At 39.3% G+C, this 20,262-nt stretch overlaps 1 protein-coding gene across 3 annotated transcripts in view; it reads right to left on the reverse strand.

The window, feature by feature from the left end:
• Positions 1–20,262, reverse strand: part of PDSS2 (decaprenyl diphosphate synthase subunit 2) — a 293,765-nt gene that overhangs the window by 30,631 nt on the left and 242,872 nt on the right. The gene's annotated exons all lie outside the window — the stretch shown is intronic.

The raw sequence follows: 20,262 nt of genomic DNA on the forward strand, positions 1-20,262 counted from the left end.
CATTGTTTCTGCTGTGTTCTTTTGAGGTAAAGAGGACATCATTCCCCAATGATTCTGAGGCACTAACATTCCCTAAGGCTGCTAGGTGTCTCTGCTCCAGAGCAGCACAATAGGCTCCAATCAGCCTAATTACACCTCCTCCCTGACTCCCACCCCTTGATATCTTGAAATGTGCCCTGCTGGGGAATGGCGGTAATGAAGGCAGAGGGCATTTACATGTCTGGCATTTTGAATTCAGCAGCCTGATATTCTTATGTGAAGAAGGCTTCATTAACATCCTAGTTAGTAACTTTTTTTTTCCACCCTGTATGCTGACACAATAGTTCATGTGAAAATTCAAGAAAGACACCTAGTTTAGATCTGAACACTCCATTTTTAAAACTAAAAGCTTTTATTTGACCGGTTAGAATGAACTGAAACACCCGTTTGTAAAGAATAAACTCTTGCCAACAACTGGAGTTGATTTCTAACCCCTCTCTTTGATGGGGAAGGACCAATAAAAGGGTTATACTTTAGAGCTGAAAAAGATTTATAATGATTTGGGCTGTCCCCTCCCCCTTCCCCAAATTCCATGTTCCCCTTCTCAATGAATACCTCTGCTTAACGCCCTAAATCAGAAGCCTGGGGGGGGGTCCCCCTTCACGCCCCATTTCTGGTCAGGTACCATGGCTGTAGCAGTGCTGCTCACCCCTGACTGAACTTTCTGGCCCTGAGAGACTGGGTGGGGCCAAGGGACAAGTTCTAGTCCATGAATTACGAATGATGCACGTCACTTCTAGGCTGCAGCATTTAACCACCCACATGAGTCCCTCCAGAGCTTTCCCTTGGTGGATCATCCAGCCATAGCGGAAGAAGCTCCTCGTGTTGGATTCCTAAGCAACCACGCCGAGCACCAACCACAGTGCCTCTCCAACCTGCACGGGACATGTAGTGTGGGCAAGAAACACATCTTTGTTGTCTGAAGCCACTGAGACTGTGAGGTTGCCTGTAGCCATCCTGACTGAAACAGCCACTAAGTCCTAGCCATTCTATGTCTTTTACAGCTCTCCAATGTACCCTCCGCTCTTCATTGTCATTGCCACTACATTAGTTCAGGCTATCATCATCCTTCGTCTGGGCTGTTTTAGGCAAACCACCTCCTAAAGAGTCCTCCTACAACCACTTCTTTGCCCTGAACTCCATCTGTCATGCTGCCAAGGAGATCTATGTAAAATGTGAATGTGATCAGCTTAAAACCCTTCACTACCTTCCGAAAGCCTTAAGAAAAAAGAGTCCAAGCTCTTTCATGAGGCAATGGAAGTCCTTTCCTGATCTAGCTCTTGCCCAGCCAGTCCCCGCCCCCCCCCCCCCCAGCCTCTTCTCCCTTTTATCACTATTTAGGGAGACTGCTTGCAGTAATTTTCCCATATCTGCTCCCCACCTTCAAACTTCCCAAAGTCCACTGAAGCAGAATACACTCAGCTAGGATGAGAGCCCTAAGGAGCTAGGTGGCCCTCTTCCTTGGGGCTCCCCAAGTACCCCGTGCATATCTGGAATACAGCATAATTATACGGTGTTGTACTTCAATTCTCCATTCCCATATCTATCTCTTCATTAGACTCTAAGCTTCTGCACACTGCACGTAACATAAAGTCTGCTTTATTCCTATAATCACACACAGAAGAAAACAGAGGCCCAGAGAAGCTCAGCAGCTCACCCAAGATTATAGGCGGATAGTGGCACAGTTGTGGTCAGAAGCCACGGTTTCTAATACCCAGTCCAGCGTCACTGAATACTGTACTATCCCCTCCTTCCAGGAGAGGACCCCCCTCCCCCACCACCATTTGTAGCATTTGCAGATTTTTGTGGTATAAAAACTCCCAACATGGCTGATTTTAAGCTACCAAGGGTTGTGGAATCACAGAATTCTGAAATATTTAACAATAGGCTCTGAGCTGGTAGGACTCGGCTTGTACACATGTTGGGCTGCAGGATGCTTTACCCTTGTTTTGACATGCAGCTCCTAAGAACATTCTCATACATAACTAGAATATTATTATTATAACTAGGAAAGTTAACAATAATTCTCTATCATTATCTAATATCTAGCCCATGTGCGAATTTCCCCAATTGGCTCTAAAATGTCTTCTGTACCCTATTTTCACCCCCCCACCCCAAATCATGATGAATCTTGGTTTATGAATTACATTCATTATGACACTTGAGCATTTTCTTCCCTATGATATTACCATTTCTGAAGGACCAGGCTGTATTGTGCAATGTTTTACATTCTGCATTTCTCTGATTGCTTCATTTAGTTTGCTTTATAAACTTTATTCAGCTAGGCCCAACTGAATATTTGATGGTGACAATGAAGGGTAATTCAGATTAGGGCAAAAGAGTACCCAGGAGATATCACTGAACATTTCTCAAGCCCTAGAAGAGTTAATTTCTCTCACCAATGACTGCTGTATTTCCAATTAACACTCAAATCTTCTCTCTGCAGAGGCAGGCTTTGCATACCAAGGGACCTGATAGCTACCATGAGTAAAATGCCCATTTCATGATTCAGCAGTAATCTAATCCTTCATGGAAGGTATTACTCCTCACAGACATCTGTATACACTCCTACCAACTAAAACTAAACTATTGGCTCAAAAGTAATCCTTTAGTGGGGCACCTGGGTGGTTCAGATGGTTAAGCATCTGACTTTGACTCAGGTCATGATCTCACGGGTTGTGAGTTCGAGTCTTGTGTTGGGCTCTGTGCTGACAGCCCAGAGCCTGGAGCCTGTTTCGGATTCTGTGTCTCCCTCTCTCTCTCACCCTCCCCTGCTCACACTAGGTCTCTCTCTCTCTCAAAAATAAACATTAATAAAATTAAAAAAATTAATCCTTTAGATATAATTAGTAGACCATAAATGAGACTTTTACCATAAATTAGAATAGGCAATTGATCTATCCTGACAAAGCAATCTCATCCTTTGTAAATAAATGTGACAAAAGACATATTAAACCAGAATTCCTAAACTTGGTTGACCAAAGATTCACCTGGGGAGCTTTAAAATGCAGGACCTGGGCCCCAATCCTAGAGGTGGGTTCAATAAGGCTGAAAAATACTTCTTAGGTCATTCCAACAATTAGCCAGATTTGGGACTAACTTACTTGCTGGGGTACGTATTTTGAGTGTTTTAAAATAGTTGTGTTGGGTTTATACTGTTTTAACCACACTTCCAAGTAGTCGTCTTTGCAGTGATCAAATTCAACTCAGCCATCACGTATTGGGCACTGAATGGCCTAGGTATGAAGTAGGGGTGGGAGATACAGAGACAAACACAGTTGCTGCCTCCTAGGACCACCTGTCAGGGGGCTGCCCTAGGACTGAAGAAATGGAGGGGGCTGAAAGGAATACTGAGGAACCAGACCTATGGCCTTGGTTCTAATACCTGCAAGAGATAAGGCCACAATTAGGAAAATTCTTTCCACTTTTGCCCTCACCTACATTTTGACTGGGCAAATCCCCAACTAATGCATAGACAGAACTTTCCATATTAGGATATGTCTAGAAGTGCTGGAATGCTCCCTCTGGCCTTTATGGCTTGAAACCCATTTCAGCCGCAGGAAAAGTGACACAATAAAATACAAAAAGGTGAATTACCAGTCTGCGTTTTACTTTTCTGATATAGCACTTTAGGGCACTAATATAATTAAATCTCTAATTAAGTCAACTGAATAATTGTATAAGTGCAGCATCACCTGCAATAAATTAAGTCCAAATCCCTTGCTAGAGGATCCAATTAAGGATATTAACACAGAGAGAAAAAGATGCAAAGTACTTAAAGTTAAGTGCGTTATTATTTAACATTTATTAAAGGTGTTATTAAACACCTTTTCAATGATAAATGTTGCTTTTATGAGACCCTTTTGAGAAATCATTGTATGCCTCTGAAAATTATTTGGTTCAAAAATCCTCTTAAATATTAAAGACAAGCCCCTGCCATGAGATCTAAGCAGCTTTAGCAGAATTGGACACAGCAGCCACTTGTCTCTAATGAAACCAAAGAAAAACTTTAAGACCCGGAAGAAACCCAAGCGCAATCTTATCTTCTCACCTTAGTTTGCAGGAGAAGATCTGGGATGAGATCGGTTAAGTGATGTGGACAAGAGGCACTGGCAAATTTGAGAAATGGCCTGGGCTTCATTTCTGCACATCAGAGCCTTTCCTCTCTATAGCACTAGAACAGATTCGGAGATAACCCCAAGTTTTCTTTTGCCCAGAGTGCTTACAGAGAACAGGGATGCTAACACTTGTCTGGAACAGGGGAAGACCTTGTTCTGTAGAAACTGTAAAAGAGAGTAAGGAGTATAAGCGATATGTTAAAGGGTTTTGTTTTTTTGTTTTTTTTGTTTTTTTTTTTGGTGGTTGAAAACACCTGGATAAGGATAAAAGGAAACAAATGGAAGCCATGCTCTTACGGGAAGAGACCGCATACCTCACCAAGTGAAGTGGACCACGCTTCCCTAGCAGGGATTATGAAACTGGAAGAACTGTAAGATGCTGCAGTGATAAATGTAAGGTGTACAACTTTTGAACATTTAGTAAAACTCACATTCTAATAGTTGGTAAATTCTTGGTGAACCTGATTGATAATCTTAGGTATCAGAAGATAGAAGAAGCACATTTTGCTTAAGTATGTCAACATAATTGGATACAAAGGTGATAGAAATCTGGCACAAAAAAAAAAAAAAAAAAAAAAAAAGAATGCCATCCTAGTATTAGAATCGGTGAAAGAAAGAACCAGCAGGCATGGTTTTGGACACTCAGACTATAAATCAGAAAAGCACATTTAAAAATCAGCAGGTGCGCCTGGGTGGCTCAGGTGGTTGGGCGTCCGACTTCGGCTCTGGTCATGATCTCGCAGTTCATGAGGTCGAGCCCTGCACTGGGCTCTGTGCTGACAGCTCAGAGCCTGGAGCCTGCTTCGGATTCTGTGTCTTCCTCTCTCTCTGCCCCTCCCCAGCTCATGCTCTGTCTCTCTCTCTCTCCCAAAAATAAGTAAATATTAAAAAGAGGTAAAAAAAAAAAAAAATTGGTGAAAAGACTGCCATGATTCCAAGAGATCATAAAGAGAAACAGCTCAAGGGTGATGAGGGCCTCTGAAAAACTAAATTTCAACAACAATCATAATTAATTATGAAAGAGATTAAAATAAATGGCTACAGAATAAGCTCTCTTGGGGCTCGGGTTTAAAAAGGTGTAAAAGGAGAAGCATATCATCTCCTCCACTGCTGAGTCCCTGTTGAGCACCTGCTCTGCACAAAGGTCCACTGTGGAGATAGGATGCGATCCCTGATCTGAAGGAGCTGACAAAGGAGAGGCACAAAGCTATAAAAATTGTGTGGGAATCCACCCATAAGTCTGTATTATCACCAAGACACTTGTCACACGTTTTTAAAGTGCCATTCCTCACAGAAACATGCTCAGACACAACCCTGTCAGAATTTGCTAAAGACTGATGGGGGTACATGGGGGAAGGAGATGATGACAAAAATAAGGGGCATTAAAATGTAAAGGCTGTATGTCGAATAAGAACAAGTAGGGGTGCCTGGGTGGCTCAGTTGGTTGAGCATCGACTTTGGTTCAGGTCATGATCTCACAGTTGGTGGGTTCAAGCCCTGAGTCGGACTTTGTGCTGACAGCTCAGTGCCTGGAGCTTGCTTTAGATTCTGTGTCTCCCTCCCCGCCTCCCCTCTCTCTCTCTGCCCCTCCCCTGCTCACGCTCTGTCTCTGTCTCTCAAAAATAAATAAAGATGTTGAAAAAAATTAAAGAAAAAAAAAGAACAAGTATCCTCAAATAGTTGATAATGTATTATTAAGAGAAGACAGAGAAGAAAGAGACCTAAAAAATGAGTTAAAAATTGTAAAGATTAAAATAAATTCCCTGAAGAGGGGTCTTTAGGGATGAAACATGCATTCAAAAAGCCCACATGTTGTCGGGAAGCCTTGGAGGCAGCGACCATTCTGCCTTAGGTCTGGCTTCTGGTATCGTTTGCATTTCAAGATGACCTACCACTCCCATTCCAAACATAGTATTATAGTCCAGGACAAATTATCGTGTAGCACCCCACTGAGTCTCCTCCAGTGAGAAAGCCGCTTGGTTTTCTCACTCACTTTGTCTGATGTGTCTGAGGGCACTTCCCTCCTCTGTCTTCCTCCTCACTCTGGAGACCTAGTTTCTAGTCTACGGCACCTTCACAGAGGCATCCACTCACCTCTGTCCTCTTCTTGCTTATAGTACACATAAATGTCCTTCCCAGCTACTGAAGGACTGTAAGAAATCTCAGAGATGAGAGATGCAACTGACAAATGTCTTCAAACACGGCACAAAAGAAAAAGATGAGGACAGAGGTACATCTGGAACAAAGACCAGTGAATTTATGGGCAATGATGGCAAAATTCCAAAAATATGTTATCAAATAAGATGGTTTTTGAGCTCTAGAAAAAAAGGCAGTGATGGTCGCAGCCCTAGGATAGGTGGGTCACAATGAGCAAGTCATTACAAAATATTCTCATTTTTCTTTTTGATATGGGCACTCACTGTTAGCTTCAGAAATAGTAAAGATAGAGTATAAGTGGGTTTTAGAAACTTAGTCCTTTGTGGATAAGACAGAGAAATGGGGGTCTGGATTAGAGTATGGTAATATAAATTCAAATACGTAAAATAACTACTAGAAAATGTTTGGTAGTATTTTGACCAGAGTATTTATTATTTATTTTGAGCAGAAAAGTGATCTCTACCATTGTACTATAGGACTCAATATTCAATTTCATCTCTTCAATAAATGGTGTTGAAAAAAAAATGGGAGAACCATATGCAAAAGAATGAAACTGGACCACTTTCTTATAGCACATACAAAAATAAACTCAAAATGGATTAAGGACCTAAATGTGAGGGGTGCCTATATGGCTCAATAGGTTGACCATCCTACTCTTGACTTCGGCTCAGGTCATGATCTGAGGGTAGTGGGATAGAGCCTTGTGTCAGGCTCTGTGTTGAGCATGGAGCCTGCTTACCATTCTCTCTCTCTTTCCCTCTGCCCCTCTCCCCTGCTCACACACACTCTCTCTCTAAAATAATAATAATAATAATAATAATAATAATAATAATAATAATAAAAGATCTAAATGTGAGACATAAAATCATAAAACTCCTAGAAGAAAACATAGGCAGTAATTTCTTTGACATTGACCTTTTTTTTCTAGATATGTCTCCTCAGACAAGGGAAACAAAAGCAAAAATAAACTACTGGGACTATACCAAAATAAAACAGTTTTTGTACAGTGAAGAAAACCATCCATAAAACAAAAAAGCAACCTACTGAAAGGGAGAGGATATTTGCAAATGATATATCCAATAAGGGGTTAATATACAAAATATATAAAGAACCTATACAATTCAGCTCAAAACACCCAAATAATCTGATTAAAATTGGGCAGAAGACCTGAACAGACGTTCTTCTAAAGAAGTCAGAGAGAGAAGGACAAATACCATATGATTTCACTTACACGTAGAATCTAAAAAACAAAACAAATAAGTAAACAAATAGCAGAAACAGACCCATAAATACAGAGAACAAAGTGATGGTTGGGAAGGATTGGGGGATGGACAAAATGGGTGAAGGGGAGTGAATGATACAGGCTTCCATTTATGCAATGTATAATGGGGGCATAGAGATAAAATGTACATCACTGGGAATATGGTCAATGGTACTGTAATAGTGTTGTATGATGACTGATGGTGGCTACATTTGTGGTGAGCACAGCATAACATATAGACTTGTCAAATTACTATCTTGTACACCTGGAATAATGTAATAGTATGTGTTGACTATACTTCAATAAAAAAAGAAAAACAAAAAAACCCCTCAACTTGGTTTTCTTTCCTTTATCACAGTTCTGTGGATTATCTGAATGAAGATAGAGAAGAAATACATATTAAATTTTAATTTTCAGATGTCATGCAGCCAAGAGAGAAAGCTAACACACGGATAGCATCAAAGTCTTACTGGTTTTGACATGTTGAACCATGACTGATACTAGTGAGGTGATATGTAATAGGGATACATGTGTATAGTTGTGAATTTAGGTTTCAAAAATTAACTGTAAAAGTGGAAGTCTCAGTTTGGGAGTGATTCATAAATAAGAGCTGAGAATCTTTGATAACCACATTTTTTACATAAGCCAAGACTGTGATACAGATGAAAAAAAAAACAAACAAACAAACACAAACTTCGGCAGCATCTGAAGATGTACATGTCCAAAACATGGACAGGAATGGTCATGCTGCAGTGTTTGATGGTCAATTGATGTTTAGAAAACTATGTTCAGTCCTGGATGCCATGGCCATGTGTCAAGAGGAGCATTCAAAATAGACTGGGTTTGGGAAATCTGCGTGGCTCAGTTGGTTAAGCATCCGACCCTTGATTTTGGCTCAGGTCATGATTTCATGGTACATGAGATTGAGCCCAGCGTCAGGCTCTGCATTGACTGTGAGGAGCCTGTTGGGATTCTTTCTCTCTCTTTCTCTCTCTCTCTCTCTGCCCCTCCCAGCTCACAATCTCTATCTCTTTCAAAATAAATAAACTAAAAACAAAAAACAAAAAAAACCCCAAAATAGACCAGGTTCAGTATTAGGATGAAGAAGTTATTTGAAAACATGTCATCTAAGGAATGTTTACCCTGGAGGAAAGAATTAAAGGAGATGAAAGCCATCTTCAAATATCTAAAGCAATTAAATGGAAGATGGGGCAGTCCTGTTCTATATGCTTCAGGACCCAGAATAAAGAGCAACAAGGTGAAATTTCTAGGAAGCAGATTTCAATTACAAATAAGAGAGAGCTTTCAAATAACTAGAGTTGTCTAACAACAGAAGAATTATTTTTGACAAGGTGTGAACCCCCTGTTTTTGGAAGTCCTCAGCAACTGGATGACCACATCAGAGAAAGTATGAATAAAATTCTCAGGAGACATGGCAGGTGGGACAAGGCTGCCTCTGAAGTCCCACCCAACACAAGGATTTTAGCTGATAGTGCTTCAGTTGAAAAGTCTTCCCAACTTCTGAGTGGCAAGAACTGGTACAAAAGGAAAAGCTACGATGAAAACCTTTCTCTAGTATGATAAACATTATGCTAAACAAACTGCAAACAACAGAAAATGCATTCCTTTTTACTTAGAACCATAAATTATTTGCAAAAGTCTACAGAAAAAAAATCTACTGATTTTAATTAAGTATCTTATTTCAACCAAAGGAAAGGAAATGGAAATAGGAGAATTTTTAGTTATTTCCTCAATCACATGAACTCTTGGGTAAAATTAAAAGAATGGTACGCCTCCTGGTATTAAAGTGATACTACTACTACTACTACTACTAACAACAGCAGCAATAACAACAATCTCATAGTAATAATGTGTGCCCAGCACTAAGACATACATATCTTCAATCCTTACAACAGCCCTATGAGGCAGACACTAATATTATTCTCATTTTATAGATGAATAAACTTAGGCAAGAGTAAGTTGCTCAAGGTAATGCAGAAGATAAGTGCTAGAGTGAAGATTCAAGCAGTTCTTGTTCTTAAAGTTTATTATTTTGAGAGAGAGACAGCACATGTGAAAATGGGGGAGGGGCAGACAGAGCGGGAGAGAAAGAATCCCGAGCAGGCTCTGCACTGTCAGTATGGAGCTGGATGTGTGGCTCAAACTCACAAACTGCAAGATCATGACCTGAGCTGAAATCAAGAGTCAGATGCTTAACCAACTGAGCCACCCAGGTACCCCAAGTAGTTCTTGCTCTTAACTAGCATGGTATAATGCCTTTTCTTTCTCTTACATGAACAGGAAAGCATTTCAATTTCATTTGAGAAGAGAACACATATCTATGTCATAATATAATTTACAAGCCTGTGCACAAGGGCAAATTTTTTCATGATACATCACAGATTTAAAATAGTACATTAAGTCAAACAACTTTGGATAAAACCATATTTACAGAGATGACAGAAAATTGAAGCCATCATTATGTTAATCATGCACCTCTATTACAATATACACATTTTTAAAAACCGTAACTAAAAGTGCCATATGGCTGCAGGACAAATGTCAGTAAGAATTAGAAGTAGAATATTTCTTGGCCAACTAATCTTTGACAAAGCAGGAAAGAATATCCAATGGAATAAAGACAGTCTCTTCAGCAAGTGGTTCTGGGAAAACTGGACAGCCACATGCAGAAGAATGAACCTGGACCACTTTCTTACACCATACACAAAAATAAACTCAAAATGGATGAAAGACCTCAATGTAAGACAGGAAGCCATCAAATCCTCGAGGAGAAAGCAGGCAAAAACCTCTTTGATCTTGGCCGCAGCAACTTCTTCCTCAACACGTCTCCGGAGGCAAAGGAAACAAAAGCAAAAATGAACTATTGGGACCTCATCAAAATAAAAAGCTTCTGCACAGTGAAGGAAACAATCAGCAAAACTAAAAGGCAACCAACAGAACGGGAGAAGATATTTGCAAATGACATATCAGATAAAGGGCTAGTATCCAAAATCTATAAAGAACTTATCAAACTCAACACCCAAAAAACAGATAATGCAGTGAAGAAATGGGCAAAAGACATGAATGGACACTTCTCCAAAGAAGACATCTAGATGGCCAACCAACACATGAAAGAATGCTCAACATCACTCATCATCAGGGAAATACAAATCAAAACCACAATAAGATACCACCTTACACCTATCAGAACGACTAACATTAACAACTCAGGCAACAACAGATGTTGGCGACGATGCAGAGAAAGAGGATCTCTTTTGCATTGTTGGTAGGAATGCAAACTGGTCCAGCCACTCTGGAAAACAGTATGGAGGTTCCTCAAAAAACTAAAAATAGAACTACCCTATGACCCAGCAACTGCACTACTAGGCATTTATCCACGGGATACAGGTGTGCTGTTTTGAAGGGACACATGCACCCCCATGTTTATCGCAGCACTATCAACAATAGCCAAAGTATGGAAAGAGCCCAAATGTCCATCGATGGATGAATGGATAAAGAAGATGTGGTATGTACATACAATGGAGTATTACTCAGCAATCAAAAAGAATGAAATCTTGCCATTTGCAACTACGTGGATGGAACTGGAGGGTATTATGCTAAGTGAAATTAGTCAGAGAAAGACAAAAATCCTATGACTTCACTCATATGAGGACTTTAAGAGACAAAACAGATGAACATAAGGGAAGGGAAACAAAAATAATATAAAAACAGGGAGGGGGACAAAACAGAAGAGACTCATAAATATGGAGAACAAACTGAGGGTTACTGGAAGGGTTGTGGGAGGGGGGATGGGCTAAATGGGTAAGGGGCACTAAGGAATCTTTGTTGCACTATATGCTAACTAATTTGGATGTAAATTAAAAAAAAAAAAGAAGTGGAATATTTCTACATTTTATGTTAAGAATAAAAGGCCAAAAATATTTTACTTGATTAAGTATATTCTTCAGGTCATGCTTTTTTTTTTTTTTAAACAAATAGGCACTGAATAAGACTCAGATGTTATCACATCCACTATTGAGTCAGAAAACAAAACTAATATACTAATATATTTTTACTTAAATCTTTAATGATGAAAACTTATTTTTACTAAAAATTTCAATGCAAAACTCTGACTGCAGTAAGGGCATTTGGGGTTTCACACAATCAAAGGACACTATTACCTCACGTTGTTTCCACTATTTTTAAAAACCAGCCTCAGGGTTCATACTACTTTTAAGTCATTGGATAAACGATTAATGAGTTAAAAAAAAATTTTTAATGTTTTATTTTCGTGAGAGAGAGCAACAGAGTGCGAGCAGAGGAAGGGTAGAAAGACAGAGGGAGACACAGAATCTGAAGCAGGCTCCAGGTTCTGAGCTGTCAGGACAGAGCCTGATGCGGGGCTCAAACCCACAAACCGTGATATCATAACCTGAGCCAACGTCAGACACTTAACTGACTGAACCCCTCAGGTGCCCCAGGATTAGTGAGTTTAAAATGACAAATATAATTTAGCCCATGCTTTAACATTTTTACTGTTCCCTTATAAAATATCAGAGTAGTTTTCTTTCGTAAAACAGCCTGTAAAATTCCTGTTATATGTATTTGTATTGAGCTTTAAGATATTTTTTAATAAGATCTATTTATTCTTTTGCAGGATTAAGATCATTCTGTATAATTGTGCAAGCCTATGTGACACACATGACATTTGTTACACTGCTCGCCTTTTCCCTTGAGTCCCAGGACCTGAAGCCCATGGAGATGGGTGGTGAGGGAAGAGGTGGGCTCTAGGAGGGACAAAATACAACTATTTCTACATATGGCAGTTTTTCAAGCACCCTGGAGCAGAATACCCCAGATGAAGCCACACAGGAACCTTTTTTAATCTAATAATGGGAGGAGATGTTCTCTTCCTAAGACTGGTTAATCCGTTTCTGCTGTTCCAATAATAATAATAAAAACAGTTGTAAAGAAGCAGTGAGCAAACATTAATAGGGAAACTCTGGACCTGGACATGTGTAACCTCAGGCTTCTCTAAGCCCACCTCACCTGTAAAATCAGGAAGATCATCTTTATGCCACATGACATTATTATGAAGAACAAATAAGATGATGTCTAGCAAATTACGCTGACATCAGTAAAATGTTACTAAGGGGTGCCTGGGTGGCTCAGTTGGTTGAGCATCTGACTTGTGATTCAGCTCAGATCATGATCCCAGGAGTCATGGGCTCAAATCCCACGTTGGGCTCCACACTGAGCATGGAGCCTGCTTAAGATTCTCTTTTTCTCCCTCAGCCCCTCTCCCCCACTAATACATGAATGCGCGCATTCTCTATCTCTCTCTCTCTCAAACAAATAAATAGAAATTAAAAAAATGCCGTTCACATGCAAGACTTGAAGAGGAAGAGAGCATGGGAGTTCATTACAGAACTTAGATGTAATATTACATAAGGCACCTGGCTTTAATTATAAACATTCACAGACTATTTTACATAGATTCATGAAGTTGTTTTAAATATTTTAAATCTCCAGATTATTAGTGAATTGGAAACATGCTAACTTTTGAAAAATGAATTTCCAAATCATCTGGACCATTTAAAATTGAATCTATTCCTCTGAAAAGGAAAAAAAAAAACATGATAAAGACAGATTTGGTACCATTTTTCTTGCCTTCTCCACACATTTCTATTAGGCTCAGTCTAGATGGTGTGTAGCCTGCTGTTGAGAGTGAGACTTCAGTTCGGCCACACCACCCTGAATGTGCCCAGTTGTTTCCAATCTTGGAAACAGGGCCTAACCTAAGCAGGGCTGGGCCTAGTGAGTCCTTGGGTGGAACAGTGAGGTTTCAGAACTGATTTCAAGGTCAACATCTCAGCGAAGTACATTTATGAGTCCACAAATAGCTTCATAACCGAACAACTCGTTTCGCACAAATTATGATGTCTGATTATATATATCCCTGTTACATGTACAAATAACCCAAAACCAGACATACATACATACATACATACATACATACATACATACATACAATTTGGTACTCCTACATGTACATATATGTATGTATGTATGTATATATGTATTTTAGAGATATTTTCACGCAGTTAAAAACATTTTGCTGGCATACTCAAAACTGATCTAAATTGTTGACCCCTTGGCAGAGAATTCAGGCAAAGTAGTCTTGCTTCTTAAGAAAGACAGGTTAGAGCGCCTAGGTGGCTCAGTCGGTTGAGCGACTAACTTCAGCTCAGGTCATGATCTCATGGTTTGTGAGTTCGAGACCCGTGTCAGGTTCTGTGCTGACAGCTCAGAGCCTGGAGCCTGCTTCGGATTCTGTGTCTCCCTCTCTCTCCGCCCCTCCCCTACTCTGTCTCTCTCTGTCTCAGAAATAAACATTAATAAAAATAAAAATTAAAAAAAAGAAAGACAGGTTGACTTATAGCTCAGGGTAGAAGCAGATGTATCTGATTTCAAAATATATTTATTTTTTTATTAAAAATTTTTTTTAATGTTTATTTTTGAGACAGAGAGATAGAGCATGGGCAGAGAGAGAGGGAGACATAGAATCCAAAGCAGGATCCAGGCTCTGAGCTATCTGCACAGAGCCTGACACAGGGCTCAAACTCACAGACTGCAAGACCATGCCCTGAGCCAAAGTTGGGCGCTTAACCGACTGAGGCACCCCCAAGATGTATTTAAATGGAACAAAGTGTACAATTTAATTCTTAGTTTATGAACTTTCATTGGCATTTGATAGGATGGACATTTGAGGTTAGTAAAATGGAATTATATTAAATTGAGACTTAAATTGCATAGGAAGAGCAATCATGTCTTCTGAAAGAAAATCCAACTATTTATAAATAACCTCAGATTTAACCATATTTTTGATTCAAAAGTCATTTTCAATTTAGTATCATATTCCAAAGAGGAACTTAATTCTACACACTGATATTCAAAAAGCAAAACATATCATAGGTTGTAGACTGCAGCAATGAGCCACTCTTTGTAGTTTTTTTTAGGAGTAAATCAACAGCAAACTCTGTAATCTCATGACTAATACTATGCTGGTTATTTAATTAAAAAGAAAACTATGGGACAAGAGCAATCACATCATGTAGGTATCCAACAGTCCTAAGGGTTATTTGAGGAATACATAAACTACTTGAGTCTGTATCTTACTTACACACTTCTTAAATCCTCCTCGTATCTCAATTGTTCATCTGCTTTAGTATTTGGATGCTGATACCTGGGGATCACTTGCCTCAAAACTACCACTGTTACCTACATGACCCTAGATTCCTAACATCCTAACATGTATCCTGATACAGCATGAGCTTGAAACACATTTCTGACTTCCATCACTAGAGTGCATGTCAGACAGCAGAAAAACTCTATCTATTGAGAGTTATGACAATGACATATCTTCCAGGTGGCATCAGACTGGGGGCAAATGCAGGAATCAATGTATGGTGTGAAGAAGTTACCCTGTATTCCACGTAAATATAACCACACCTGCAGGATTAATACCTCTTTCAGATATAGTTTTCTATGTTACGGTGTTACAGAAGGTAACATAGATCTTTGCCTCCCTCAAGAGAATGGTAATGACAACTTATTTTAAATGGTTATATCCATAAAACCTTCTTGGAAGAGTGAAGAATGCTTGCCAGTTAAAAAAAAAATCACAATAATTATTGCACTAGTTCAGCATAAATCCTCAGACAGACATTTACTAGACAATCACTATCTCTCTATAGAATGATGCATACCATTTCCTGGATGTTTGTAAAACCAAAGCCTGTATACAAATTCTCCCTTACTTCTTTTTGTAGTATGTCTAAAGCACCTTCTAAGAAGCAGTATGGTGGTGAAGAATACACAGTGTGGAGTTAGCAAACCTGGAAAAAATCATGACTCTGTGAGATAGTAACTGTGAACACTGTTAACGTTATTCGATCTCTTCTCCATAAAATGAAGGGATTCAAGGGTAGAATTTGATAGAACCATTTGATTAAAGTGCTTCATGTGTCTTGAGCAGACTGCACGATGAATGTATACTAGGGCATGAATACTAGGGCATAAATTTTAAAGAGATCACAGCACGCGGAAAAGCTTACAACCTTTTCTAACAGGTGCACACAACTCTTGTTAGGAATGGATCAAAGATAAATGTTAGTGTAATTTCCTTAGATCTAGAATAGGGAGACCTTCCACAGGGGGCACCATTGCACTATGCAGGAATCCATCTTCAGAGGTATATCTCTGGCTTTATTATGATGTGGTGAATAGGTAAAATCTTTAAGCAAGCCAGGAAGTCAAAGACTTGGGGGAAAGGGACAGGATCCACTCATCCAAAATCTTTAGTAGCATCTTACACATCACTAACCAATGTTGCAGATCCTGTGATCTCTATTGTTATCTCAGTAATTCTGTTTGAACACTGAGGTGGCACAGCCACCTTGCTATTTCAGGAAAGGTAGTTAAGCACATCCAGGATTAGTACTCTGCCTTATGTAGTAAGTGGAGAAGCTGAGTAGTGCTTGCAGACACTGTTTAGGAAACATGGGGGGATGGCTTCAGATGTACCAACTAAACAGATTACACCTTTCTGATAGACTAATCATGTTGAAATCACAAAGCCCCTCAATTCTGTATAAAACTGGGCTGCAGAATTAGCGTATGAGCTTGGAAATATATCAATGTAGGTAATAACCAAGACTTCTAACTAACTAAAACCACAGTCAGCATCTACTTGGTGGTGCCTCCTTTTTTGTTCTCTTAAAAAAACATAATTTTAGAAAGCCCATACCTCTCCACGGTTTTTATGATGGGGAGAGAGAGAATAGTGTTTCCTTCAGATCTAGTTAAAACAGTTTCAATGGATTAAATAGGCTCCTCTATGGGGACAGAAGGCTCTATCCTCTACATGAAGGCATAGAGGCACTTCCTGTGCACAGGTGGCTCCTGATACCACAAACTGGGAGCAATAATTGAATCCAGCTACCCCACAGTGCAGAGCATTCACCCACAGAACCAGCCTGGAGGGCACTGTTAGTTAGCTTTCTAGACTAAGATTCAAAAGGTTACCCCAATTCAATCTTTGTTTCAACCCCAGGGAGTGCAAGGCATGGAGGATAAAACGATTTGCTTAAAAGTATACTTGGGAAGAAATAAGAAGAACAAAGGTAGAGTTAAATATGTCTTATAAATTAAAAGAACAGAATATAGGCACAAACATTTGGTTTATCTTGAGTCATTCATTCATTCATTCATTCAACAAATATTTATTTGGTATGTAATATGTGCCAGGCACTGTGTTAGGCCCTCAGAGAACAATGATGAGCAAAACCAGACACAATTTCAGGCTTACGACTAAGAACTGGTCTTCACTAACAACCTAAGTCTTAGCCTCCTGATGAATGTTAGGTATTATGCAGATATGTAATTTTTAGAGGCCAGTAATTCAAAATGGTAATTTCAAGAATGAGAGAGATTGTCCCACTAAATATTATTGTTGCGAACCAATTTAGCAGTTTACATATACAATTAGAAACCCAAGATCAACAAGCTAGGAATATATGATTTGAAGAAAAATAAAAAAAGATTTACAACTGCATAGAGGATTGAGTTCAAATAATGTCAATACTATTTGGGTTAACAACTGAGAGAATGGCATATTTTATGATGTCATAAAGAGGTTTATTATTGATAGTATTTAATAATATTATTCATGATCCACAAAGGAATAGAGATTATGATCATCAAATCTGTTGATGCCGTGGAGGTATGTGGGAATGCTAACACCTCAGAAAGCAAGAATCTAATTTTAAAATAACATTAAGAAATTAAGGAATAGATCATCAAAGCAAGATGATAGTCACTGGGGACTTATGCAAAATAATATACTCAGAGATTTAAGGAGTAAAAACTAGCTTGATGACTGGGGATGAATGAACATCCAAAGAGCAACTGTTTTGCAAAAAAGACCTAAGGGCTCTACAACTCTGGTTCAAGATATTATTACATGAGTGATTAGAATTTATTTTTGATTAAGAGTTTCACATGGTAAAAAAAAGCCATACATACAGACAGAAATTAATGCTTGTTTTTCCATCAATAGTAATTGTATTTTATCTTAAAAAATGTTTTTAATGTTTATTTATTTGGGGGTAGTAAAAGAGGGAGAGAGAAAGAATTCCAAGACATGGGGCTTGAACTCAGGAACTGTGAGATCATGACCTGTGCCAAAATCAAGAGACAGTTAACCCACTGAGCCACCCAGGTACCCCAATAATTGTATTTTAAAGGAGATATAGAATCCAAGAGTAGCTGTAAAAACTGACTTTGGTTAAGTTAATTGTTTTAAAAAAAGATTAAAGAAAACCTAGGGGCGTCTGGGTGGCTCAGTCTGTTGACCATCTGACTCTTGATTTCAGTTCCGGTCATGATCCCAGGGCTGTGGGATCGAGCTCCACCTCGGACTCTGCGCTGTGGGGAGACTGCTTAAGATTCTCTCTCATTCCCTCTGCCCCTCTCCCCTGCTCACAGTCTCTCTCACTAAAATTATAAATAAATAAATAAATAAATAAATAAATAAATAAATATCCATTATTGCTGCAAGGAAAAACACCTGTCTGAAATACGATTGTCAAAAGAAAAATAACTGGTTTTTATCTGACTTTGAAGGGAACGAGGAGCGGGGGATTTAAAACTTTCAGATGGCAGTCCTGGCGGTATCTTCCAGCACCTTTCCCTGTGCTGTGGTTAGGTCATCGGATCAGCACTGGCAGGGCCTGTTCAGTGTGCTAGGCTTCTGTTCTCTTCAGTTGTCTCCCAGTGCTCCAACCACTGCTTGAGTCCCGGCACAAAAACTCACAGTGTACAAAAGTTACATTCTCCAGCTGTGCATTTCTGCCTGTTGCCAGAGAAGTATGTAGTTTTCAGGAATCTAAAATTAAATTCTGGTTATGTCACTAAAAACATGATTTCAGGCGAGGTATTTTTCAATTCTTAGTAGCTCAGGTCATATCTGAAAAAATTCGAATTCAAATTTGACCCTATATGTCAAAAACAGAAATCTTAAAAAAAAAAAAAATACAGCGCATTTATTTTAAAACATGCCGAAATGTTACCACCTTAATGCCTGTATTTATATTTTTACATGCTGTCTTCCAGTCTTTATCAAGATTTTACATAACTGTACCCACATCATAATGGTATTTGGATTTTTTCCATCAAATTCTATTATAAACACTTCATTTAATTAGACCACAAGTCCTTTACGGGAAAAGATGGGAGAAGGGAATGATGATGCTTTTACATAGTCTTTGTTATTATCACTAAAACAGAAATCCTAAATGTAAAGACAACTTCAGGAGGTTAGAGGGAACAAGAGATTTAGCGCATACAGCAATGCCGTATGGAATACTTTACCAAAGGAGCTAATGTGAAGCCCCAGGGTAGGAGAAGCAGCATCTGCCCGAGAAAGGGGTACACGGAAGAGAAAACACAGTAACATCTGGTCTCTAAATGTGCCAATGTGAAAAATTCTCACAGCCAGTTAGCTAGGGTTATGAGAAAGAACGAGCAGGCAAAAAACTGCCTGCCAAAAAAAAAAAAAAAAGAGTCTGGCTTTGTCAGTAAAGAAAGGACAATAATATTTACAGAAAATTTTCTATACTCAAGCTTCAAAAAAGTAGAATTTGGACTCAATATGCAGCAAAATGGTTGAAGCAATCTATGGCTAAAAGGGCAAACCTTGGAAAGGAGAACTGTGACATGAGAGGAAAGACTCTCTTTCTCTTCTTGAAGGGAAGTGATGATATGTGATCATGCAAATGCAAATGTCTGCGGACAGCACTGTTTGCTTGTGGGAAGAGAATTTTAATGTGTACCCTATGCAAATGCGTTTTATAATAAAACAGAATGTGCAAGGCCTTCTGAGGGCGGGGAGGGAAGCGGCAGCTCCAGACGCCGCACTTGAGAGTGGCGGGGACGCAGCCAGAAGCGTGTGCCACTCGCAACCCTGAACAGACTCCAGCAGAGAGGGCACGTCAAAACCCCACTCCTTAAAAAAAAAATCTCTCTTACGTTCCACCGAGAACTGGATGCCTAATGAATTAACACCTGCAAGATCTTTCTTTACCCAGTGCTTAACCTTGAACAACTCTGTGCTTAGAGTGAACCTCAGGAAGAAGACATTAAAAAAAAAAACAACTCTTTTCTGTACTGAGTCACGGGGAAAATGGTAGGAACTGCACAGTAAAGACTAGAGATGACTATAAAGAAAGCTCCTGAAAACCATTTAGAGTCTTTGTGTCAAAATTAGCATGAATGTCAAAGCCCATTTAAGGCCCGGTCGGAAGCATTTGTGAAAGTGAGCAGGAGGCCATCACAGTGGTGACAGAGTCTGGTTTTGACCAAGTACTATTTATTGATATCTGTGTATCTGAAGCAGTTATTAAAAAGAAATTGGGGGAAAGTCTGCATCCCTACACTGGAGATATTTAAGCAAGCCATTTTGAAAGTGTTAAAAATTAAAATTGTAGAAAGCCGAACCATAGGTGCCATGTTTTGCCTGAAGTGGTAAAAATACCATCTGCCTCAGTCTTTTTAGCAGCAGGCTTATTTCGAGTAGCAGTAGGCTAAGCTGCAGGCATACGCTCAGCTCCAGCTGGGGAAAATACA

This window comes from Leopardus geoffroyi, chromosome B2 (assembly GCF_018350155.1).
Source record: "Leopardus geoffroyi isolate Oge1 chromosome B2, O.geoffroyi_Oge1_pat1.0, whole genome shotgun sequence".
Lineage (NCBI taxonomy): Eukaryota > Metazoa > Chordata > Mammalia > Carnivora > Felidae > Leopardus > Leopardus geoffroyi.